This window comes from Hibiscus syriacus, unplaced genomic scaffold (assembly GCF_006381635.1).
Source record: "Hibiscus syriacus cultivar Baekdansim isolate YM2019G1 unplaced genomic scaffold, ASM638163v2 tig00111213_pilon, whole genome shotgun sequence".
NCBI classification, from domain to species: domain Eukaryota; kingdom Viridiplantae; phylum Streptophyta; class Magnoliopsida; order Malvales; family Malvaceae; genus Hibiscus; species Hibiscus syriacus.
The window spans coordinates 2,492,878-2,499,921 of NW_024063022.1; the positions used below are offsets into that span (position 1 = coordinate 2,492,878).

The following is a 7,044-nucleotide window of genomic DNA, read 5'->3' on the forward strand; positions in this document are numbered from 1 at the left end:
ACTGCTCGAAATCCACCACTGTCGTGTCTTGCTTCTGCTGCAACATGGATTGTTCATCAAAAACGACATCTCTACTAATCACAACTTTCTTCGCAACTGGATCCCAGAACTTGAATCCTTTGACACCTTTCTTGTAACCCAGAAAAATGCACTCCTTCGATTTTGCATCAAGTTTGGATCTCTCATCAGCAGGTACATGCACATAAGCAGGACAACCAAAAATCCGTAAGTTATCAAAACTAACATCATGACCAGTCCATACCTCTTCTGCAACTTTCCCAGCCAGTGATACCCTTGGCGATCTGTTGATAAGGTAACACGCCATGTTAACAGCCTCAGCCCAGAAGTGTTTGGGAAGCCCCGCATTCAACCGCAAACATCTGGCTCTTTCATTCAACGACCTATTCATTCGTTCCGCAACACCATTCTGTTGTGGTGTCTTGCGCACTGTAAAATGCCTCTGAATCCCATGCTCCTTACAGAATTGTAGGAACTGTGAATCTGTGTACTCCGTACCATTGTCAGACCGCAAACACTTGATTTTTCGTCCTGTTTGGTTTTCTACCTCAGCTTTCCACAGCTTGAACTTTCTTTGTAAGGACAGTTGATGTTCGCTTCGCTCACTCCGCTCCATCTCCTGTCCTCTTTACTGGTATATTTATGAGTCATACCTAACATGTACTTAATGTACAACTGTAACCTTCAATTGCAAATGTTTTTTCCAGACAATATATATATTTATCGTCAGGTATTTGTATATGTATATTATAAAATTATGGATGATATATGTTAGAATATAAATCATCATGAACATTGAAATTAGTTATTCCGTAATAATTCGGGATGACAAAGGAAAATGAGTGGGCCAGTGATCTACTTAGATATTTTAAATTATTATATATTTCCTATATATTTTTTTTGTTGATAATACATTTTCACTTTTCTAAAATTTTATAATTACATTCTCTTAGAATTTTAAAAGTTATCTCTAATATAAAATCTCAAAGAATCACATACAAAAGACAATAACCAATGTTGTTGCAAGACTCAGTCTGACAGCCAAATGTCAACCAAGAAATTAAAACACTTCCAAAATGGAATGAAAGATACGTTTCAGCCCCAACATACATAAATACAAATCATTAAACTTGCTGGCCGACCTCACAGCTCAGCCTTAACAAGAACTTTGTCAATCTCACCCACAATGTCCTTTTCTCCCTTCCCTTCTCATCATCATCATATCATCTTCTCCACATCCCCCCTTTCACCTCACCAAATTGATTAAACTACCATTACCAAACCTAAAACCCTTCACTTCTCAAAATATGGACTGTACTAAACCGTGTTATTTTCTGTTCCCATTGCTATTCACATTAGCATGCTTCATGGGACCAACATGGTGTCAAACCGAGGCCCAGATACTACTCAAGTTCAAGACCTCTTTAACCAATTACGACTCTCAGCTAGACGATTGGAACGCCTTGGGTCCAGGTCCATGCACCGGCAACAATCCGAACAGGACCGGTATACGTTGCAGCAACGGTTCGGTGTTCGGGATAAAGCTCGAAAATATGGGTCTAGAAGGGGTGATCGATATAGACACACTAAAGGTATTACAACTGACGTCGGACCGTAAGCTTTATGAACAACAGCTTCGCCGGTCCATTCCCTGACGTAAATAAACTTGTTTATTTGAGAGTCTTGTATTTGGCAAACAATAGCTTCTTGGGTGCAATACGTGACGATGTTTTTGCAGGCATGAAGGCACTGCAAAAGGTGTTTCTTGGATGGAATAACTTCTCCGGTTCGATACCGAAATCGTTGGCAACGTTGCCGAAATTGGTGGTGTTGAGCCTTGAGTGGAATCATTTTGAAGGGAGGATACCAGATTTTAAACAGAATAATCTGAGTTTGGTTAATCTAGCTCATAATAACCTCTATGGTACGATACCCTAGAGATTGAGCAACATGAACCCAAGTTTCTTCACAGGTATCAATATATATATATATACAACGATGAACCGAAAAGGAACCACTTGTGATTCGAAAATTTCAAATTATCATAAATTTTATATTTTTATTAATAATTAATCGTCGTCCTTGAAATATTTTAAATTTGTCCCTACTAATATAAAACCATACCATGCACCCGTCCCTCCCAAAATATATATGTGATTTTTGCAACAATAAGACTCAAACTATAGGCAAATTTGGTAGAATAATCCCCTAATATATATGTGATTTTTGCAACAATAAGACTCAAACTATAGGTAAATTTGGTAGAATAATCCCTGTGCCAAAATTATTTTGAGATGTACAACTGGTTGAATTTTTTTAGGGATATATGACATTTGTTACAGTGAATTATAGGAACTTGTTATGTGTGCATGACGAGTTTTGTAAAATATAATTTTTTTATTGAAACTAGATATGTACACTAGGTTTTAAAAAAATATTTTCTAAAATATTTTATGAAACTCGTTATACACATGACGAATTCTTATAATTTATTGTAGTAATAGCGTAGATCCCTAAATAATTTTCTATGAATCCATTTTCCGAATACTCCTTTCCACGCACAATATTTTCCTAATTTTGCCCGAACTATACCTAAGATTTTTGTATGGAACAGGTAACAACCTATGCGGGAATCCACTAGCCGAATGCAGATCCTCAAGAAGGAAACGAACCATCATAATAATCAGCGTCGTAGCCTGCTCGTTGGTTATCATAGCTCTAATCGCAGCTGTTCACTACGTCCTCAAAGATCCAACCATAGCATCCCAATTCAAAGAACCAGAAAACAAGAAGCCAGGCAACAACGTGACAGTGGGGAAGATCAGTGAAGACAAATCAGCCAATCATTACAAAAAATCAGGCGGAAACGCATGGCTGCATTTCGTGAGGAACGAGAGGGAGCGGTTCGAGTTGCAGGACTTGCTCCGGGCGTCGGCCGAGGTGCTCGGAAGCGGGAGCTTCGGGTCGTCTTACAAAGCAGTGATTTCGGATGGACGAGCCATGGTGGTGAAGAGGTTAAAGCAAATGTACAAGGTGGGGAAAGAGGAATTTCGTGAGCACATGGCTAGGCTTGGAAGGTTATCACACCCTAACGTGCTTTCCCTTGTGGCGTTCTATTATAGAAGAGAAGAGAAGCTTTTGGTCTCTGATTTTGCTCCCAATGGAAGCCTGGCTAGTTATCTTCATTGTACGTTTCCTCCATTTTCCATAACCCTTAAACTTGATTTTTTTTTCTTTCTTTTATTAATATGGTAAGTAAAAGGTATAATATGTTTTAAAGATAACTTCCAATCAACTCTCATACCCCATAATGATAAAAATAGTAAATATTTTAATTTTAATCATGTAAATTTGAAAGCTTTAAGTTAGTATAATGGTTAAACTGCATTTTCCCCCTAAATGGCAAACTTCCATTTTAATCCTTTTAAAAAGGATTATAAGATAAAGCAATGGTAATTTTTTTATATGTAATTGGAAGAAATGGTAGGGTTTGAGTCCTAGACAGTAGATATCAATACCACTTAATGATTGAGATAGTAAAACCTTTATAAATTTATAAATCCACTTTTCCTAAAAATAAATTTATAGCTTCACCTCTGTAAATAATAATAATAAAGTAGGGTTTAGGGGTTTATATATTAAGTTTAGATTTATGTTATAGGACTTTAAGATTTAAGATTTAATGTTTACATTTAGGATATACGATTTAAGTGTAAAACTTGATTTGTTTTTCTGTTTCGTTATTTTTTTTATTTTGATTAACCTCATAATTTTAGGAGATAAATTTATTTATATACAAAGTCATATAAAATAATGAAAATGATAAAATTATCTTCAAAAAGTAATTACTCACTCTCCCTCTGTCTCACTTAAATTGTCCCTTATTGATTCTTTTTTAGTCAATTTTTTTTTCAACTTTGATTGATTAATATTTAAAATTTATTATTGATAAAAATATGAAAAATATATTTTAAAAACTAGTTTTGAAATATATATTTAATAAAATTTAATTTTTAAAATATTTAAAATAATCACAAATTTAAAAATTTTGACTTTTAAAAAGTTAATAAGGAACACTTTTAGTGAGACAAAGATAGTAATAGATTTGAGAGATTTATTTTGATAGGAGTAAAAGAATAAAACATATAAGGATACATAAAGAAATATAAGTGTTGTTATTTGTTAATTTTTTAAATAAGACATTTTAATTGGAAAAAAATTGAAATTCAAAAGAGACAAATTTAATGAACGAAAGAGTATTATTTTTAGTCAATAAATTTGGTTTTTATGAATCTATTGTTTATTTGTGACCCTATGATCTAAACTTTTTTCTTCCCTTTTTTTTCACTATAGCAAGATCTGAACTAACTTTAGGGTGGCATAATTTTGTCAGCTAGGCGTGCTCCAGGACAGCCGGGGCTTGATTGGCCAACAAGATTGAAGATAATCAAGGGAGTAACAAAGGGTTTGGCCTACCTCTACAATGAACTCTCCAACCTCACACTGCCCCACGGACATCTCAAATCCTCCAATGTCCTCTTAGACCACACATTTGAACCCCTTCTAGCAGACTACGGCCTAATCCCTGTCGTCAACAAAGACCATGCTCATCAATTCATGGTGGCATACAAGTCACTCGAATTCTCCCAACACGACCGAACGACACGGAAGACCGACGTATGGAGCCTCGGAATACTCATCCTCGAACTCCTAACGGGTAAGTTCTCCGCCAACTACTTGAAACAAGGTAAAGGCGGCAATGCGGATTTGGCGACATGGGTGAAGTCGGTCGTTAGAGAAGAATGGACCGGTGAGGTGTTCGACAAGGACATGACAGGAACGAGGAACGGGGAAGGCGAGATGCTTAAGTTGTTGAAGATCCGAATGTGTTGCTGTGAATGGAACATGGAGAATAGATGGGAATTGAAAGAGGCTTTGGAGAAGATTGAAGAGTTGAAAGAGAGAGAGAGTGATAATGCCGAAGATTATTCTTCGTATGGCAGTGAAGGGGAGGTGTACACGTCCAGAGCAATCACCGAGGAGGATTTTTCATTCTCGGTTCAGGGCTGAACTTGAAGGAATCAAAATTAGTGGATTTATTTTAAGTGTGATTTGGTGCTCAATATTTGCAGACACAACATGCAAGTGATTAATGTTTGTTTATTGTATTTACCTCATACAGTGTGTTGTCCGAAGAATTCATTTGACGCGTTTATTATTAATTAATGATACACATGTTAATCGAGACGTGGTTTTAGTGCATTGATAATTACTGTCGGAACTGTCTTTTGGTTGGGCCCGAAATTGGATTTCGATTTAAATAAATTATATTAGAGTCTCCACCGATAATTTATTTTAAAGCAAATGGGTTGATCGGATACCTTATTTCTTACATGATCTGCGTCTTACCAAAGATATGTCGGATTCGGGAGTCGGTTACAATCAAGGAAGGATTAACACCCTTGAACTACCCTTTCAGTACTACGTAATTTCCAGTTGTCTTAAATTAATAAAGTTGTAATTTAAATTAAAGGGTAAAACAATGATCCAAATTACTTACCTTTAATAAATTTACGAAAATACCCTTAAAAGATCAAAACAAGATTTTAGGAAAATAAAGTAAATAAAAAGTCTATGATAATAATAATGAGGAAATAAAAAATAAAAAAAGAACAAATTTGTGTATATGCAGTAAATAAAATAGAAAAATAAATTATATAAGAATATGTATATATATATATATATATTTAAGTAAAACTAACAAAAATAATAGTAATAAATAATACATATATATATATATATATATAGTAATGTTTAAAAAAAGAAATATATATATATGCCCCACATCAGAATAAAATAATATATATATATATATATATATATATATATATATTAAACAATTCTCCCTATCATTTCACCGAAAGTGGGGAGGAAAATTTTATTGAAAGAGTACAAATGTGGGTAGTATAATAATAATAAAAAATATATGTAATAATAATAATAATAAAGACAAAAGGTTTTAAAAAAGAAAATAAAAATAATATTATATAATAATAATAAAAAAAAAAAAATAAAAAAAAAAAAATAAAAATATAAAAAAAATATGTATAATAAATTATAAAATATAGTCTTAAATAAAGAACAAAAATATATACATAAATAATAATATAATAATAATAAATAACATCAATTCAAACCAAACAAAAGGTAAAATCTAAAAAAAAAGGAGGGGCCCTACGTGAATGATAATGTCAAAGTTAGTAATGTATATATATAATATAATATAATAGGTAATAAAGCAAGTAAAAAACAATAAAAATATAATCATATAAAAAATTAGGTAAAAACAAAATAATAATATAATAATAAAAAATAAAGTAAAATATATACATAATAAATAAATAAAAGCAAGAAGAAAATAAAAATAGATAAATAAGTAAAATATGTATTAAAAAATAATAATATAATATAATATAAAAAAATCAAAAATAGAGAAATAATGTAAATAAATATAAAAATATAATTAAATATATATATATATACACAAATAATAAGGGTTAAAATGGAATAAAATAAAATTGGATGGCCGAATTAGAAGAGAATTAGCGTAAAAAAATGGGTTTCTGGGGGCAAAATAAAAGATTTCAAAAACGGGTGACGAAAATTGAATTCTCCCATTATATTAAAAACACGCGGATCCTAAGGCTTATGGGTCGGGTCGCGGGTCAACTATATAACTCAAAAATGAGAAACATGTTTTCATTTTAAACACGCTTCCCCATTTGGATCAAACGAAAGAGAGCAAAACACTCTCAATTGTTCTTGCTTGTTCTTCATTAATGAAGAACAACCACCGTGGTTCCCAGAACCCGGTGGCGCGCCGCCTCGCCGGTCGCCTTTGATCGGCGCCAGTCGCCGGTTATCGGCGGCAAAAGTTAAAAAAACATATTTTTTAAAAGCTATTTTTTTCCTCTACCCGAAAACAAAGGTGTTTTTTTTAGATCAAGCCTCGGAGAGGCTAGATCT

The 7,044-nt window shown here is 33.1% G+C and overlaps 1 pseudogene; it reads left to right on the forward strand.

Annotated features, from left to right (window-relative positions):
- The first annotated feature begins 1,325 nt into the window (after positions 1 to 1,325).
- Positions 1,326 to 5,094, forward strand: LOC120156219 (annotated as a pseudogene).
- The last annotated feature ends 1,950 nt before the right edge of the window (positions 5,095 to 7,044 follow it).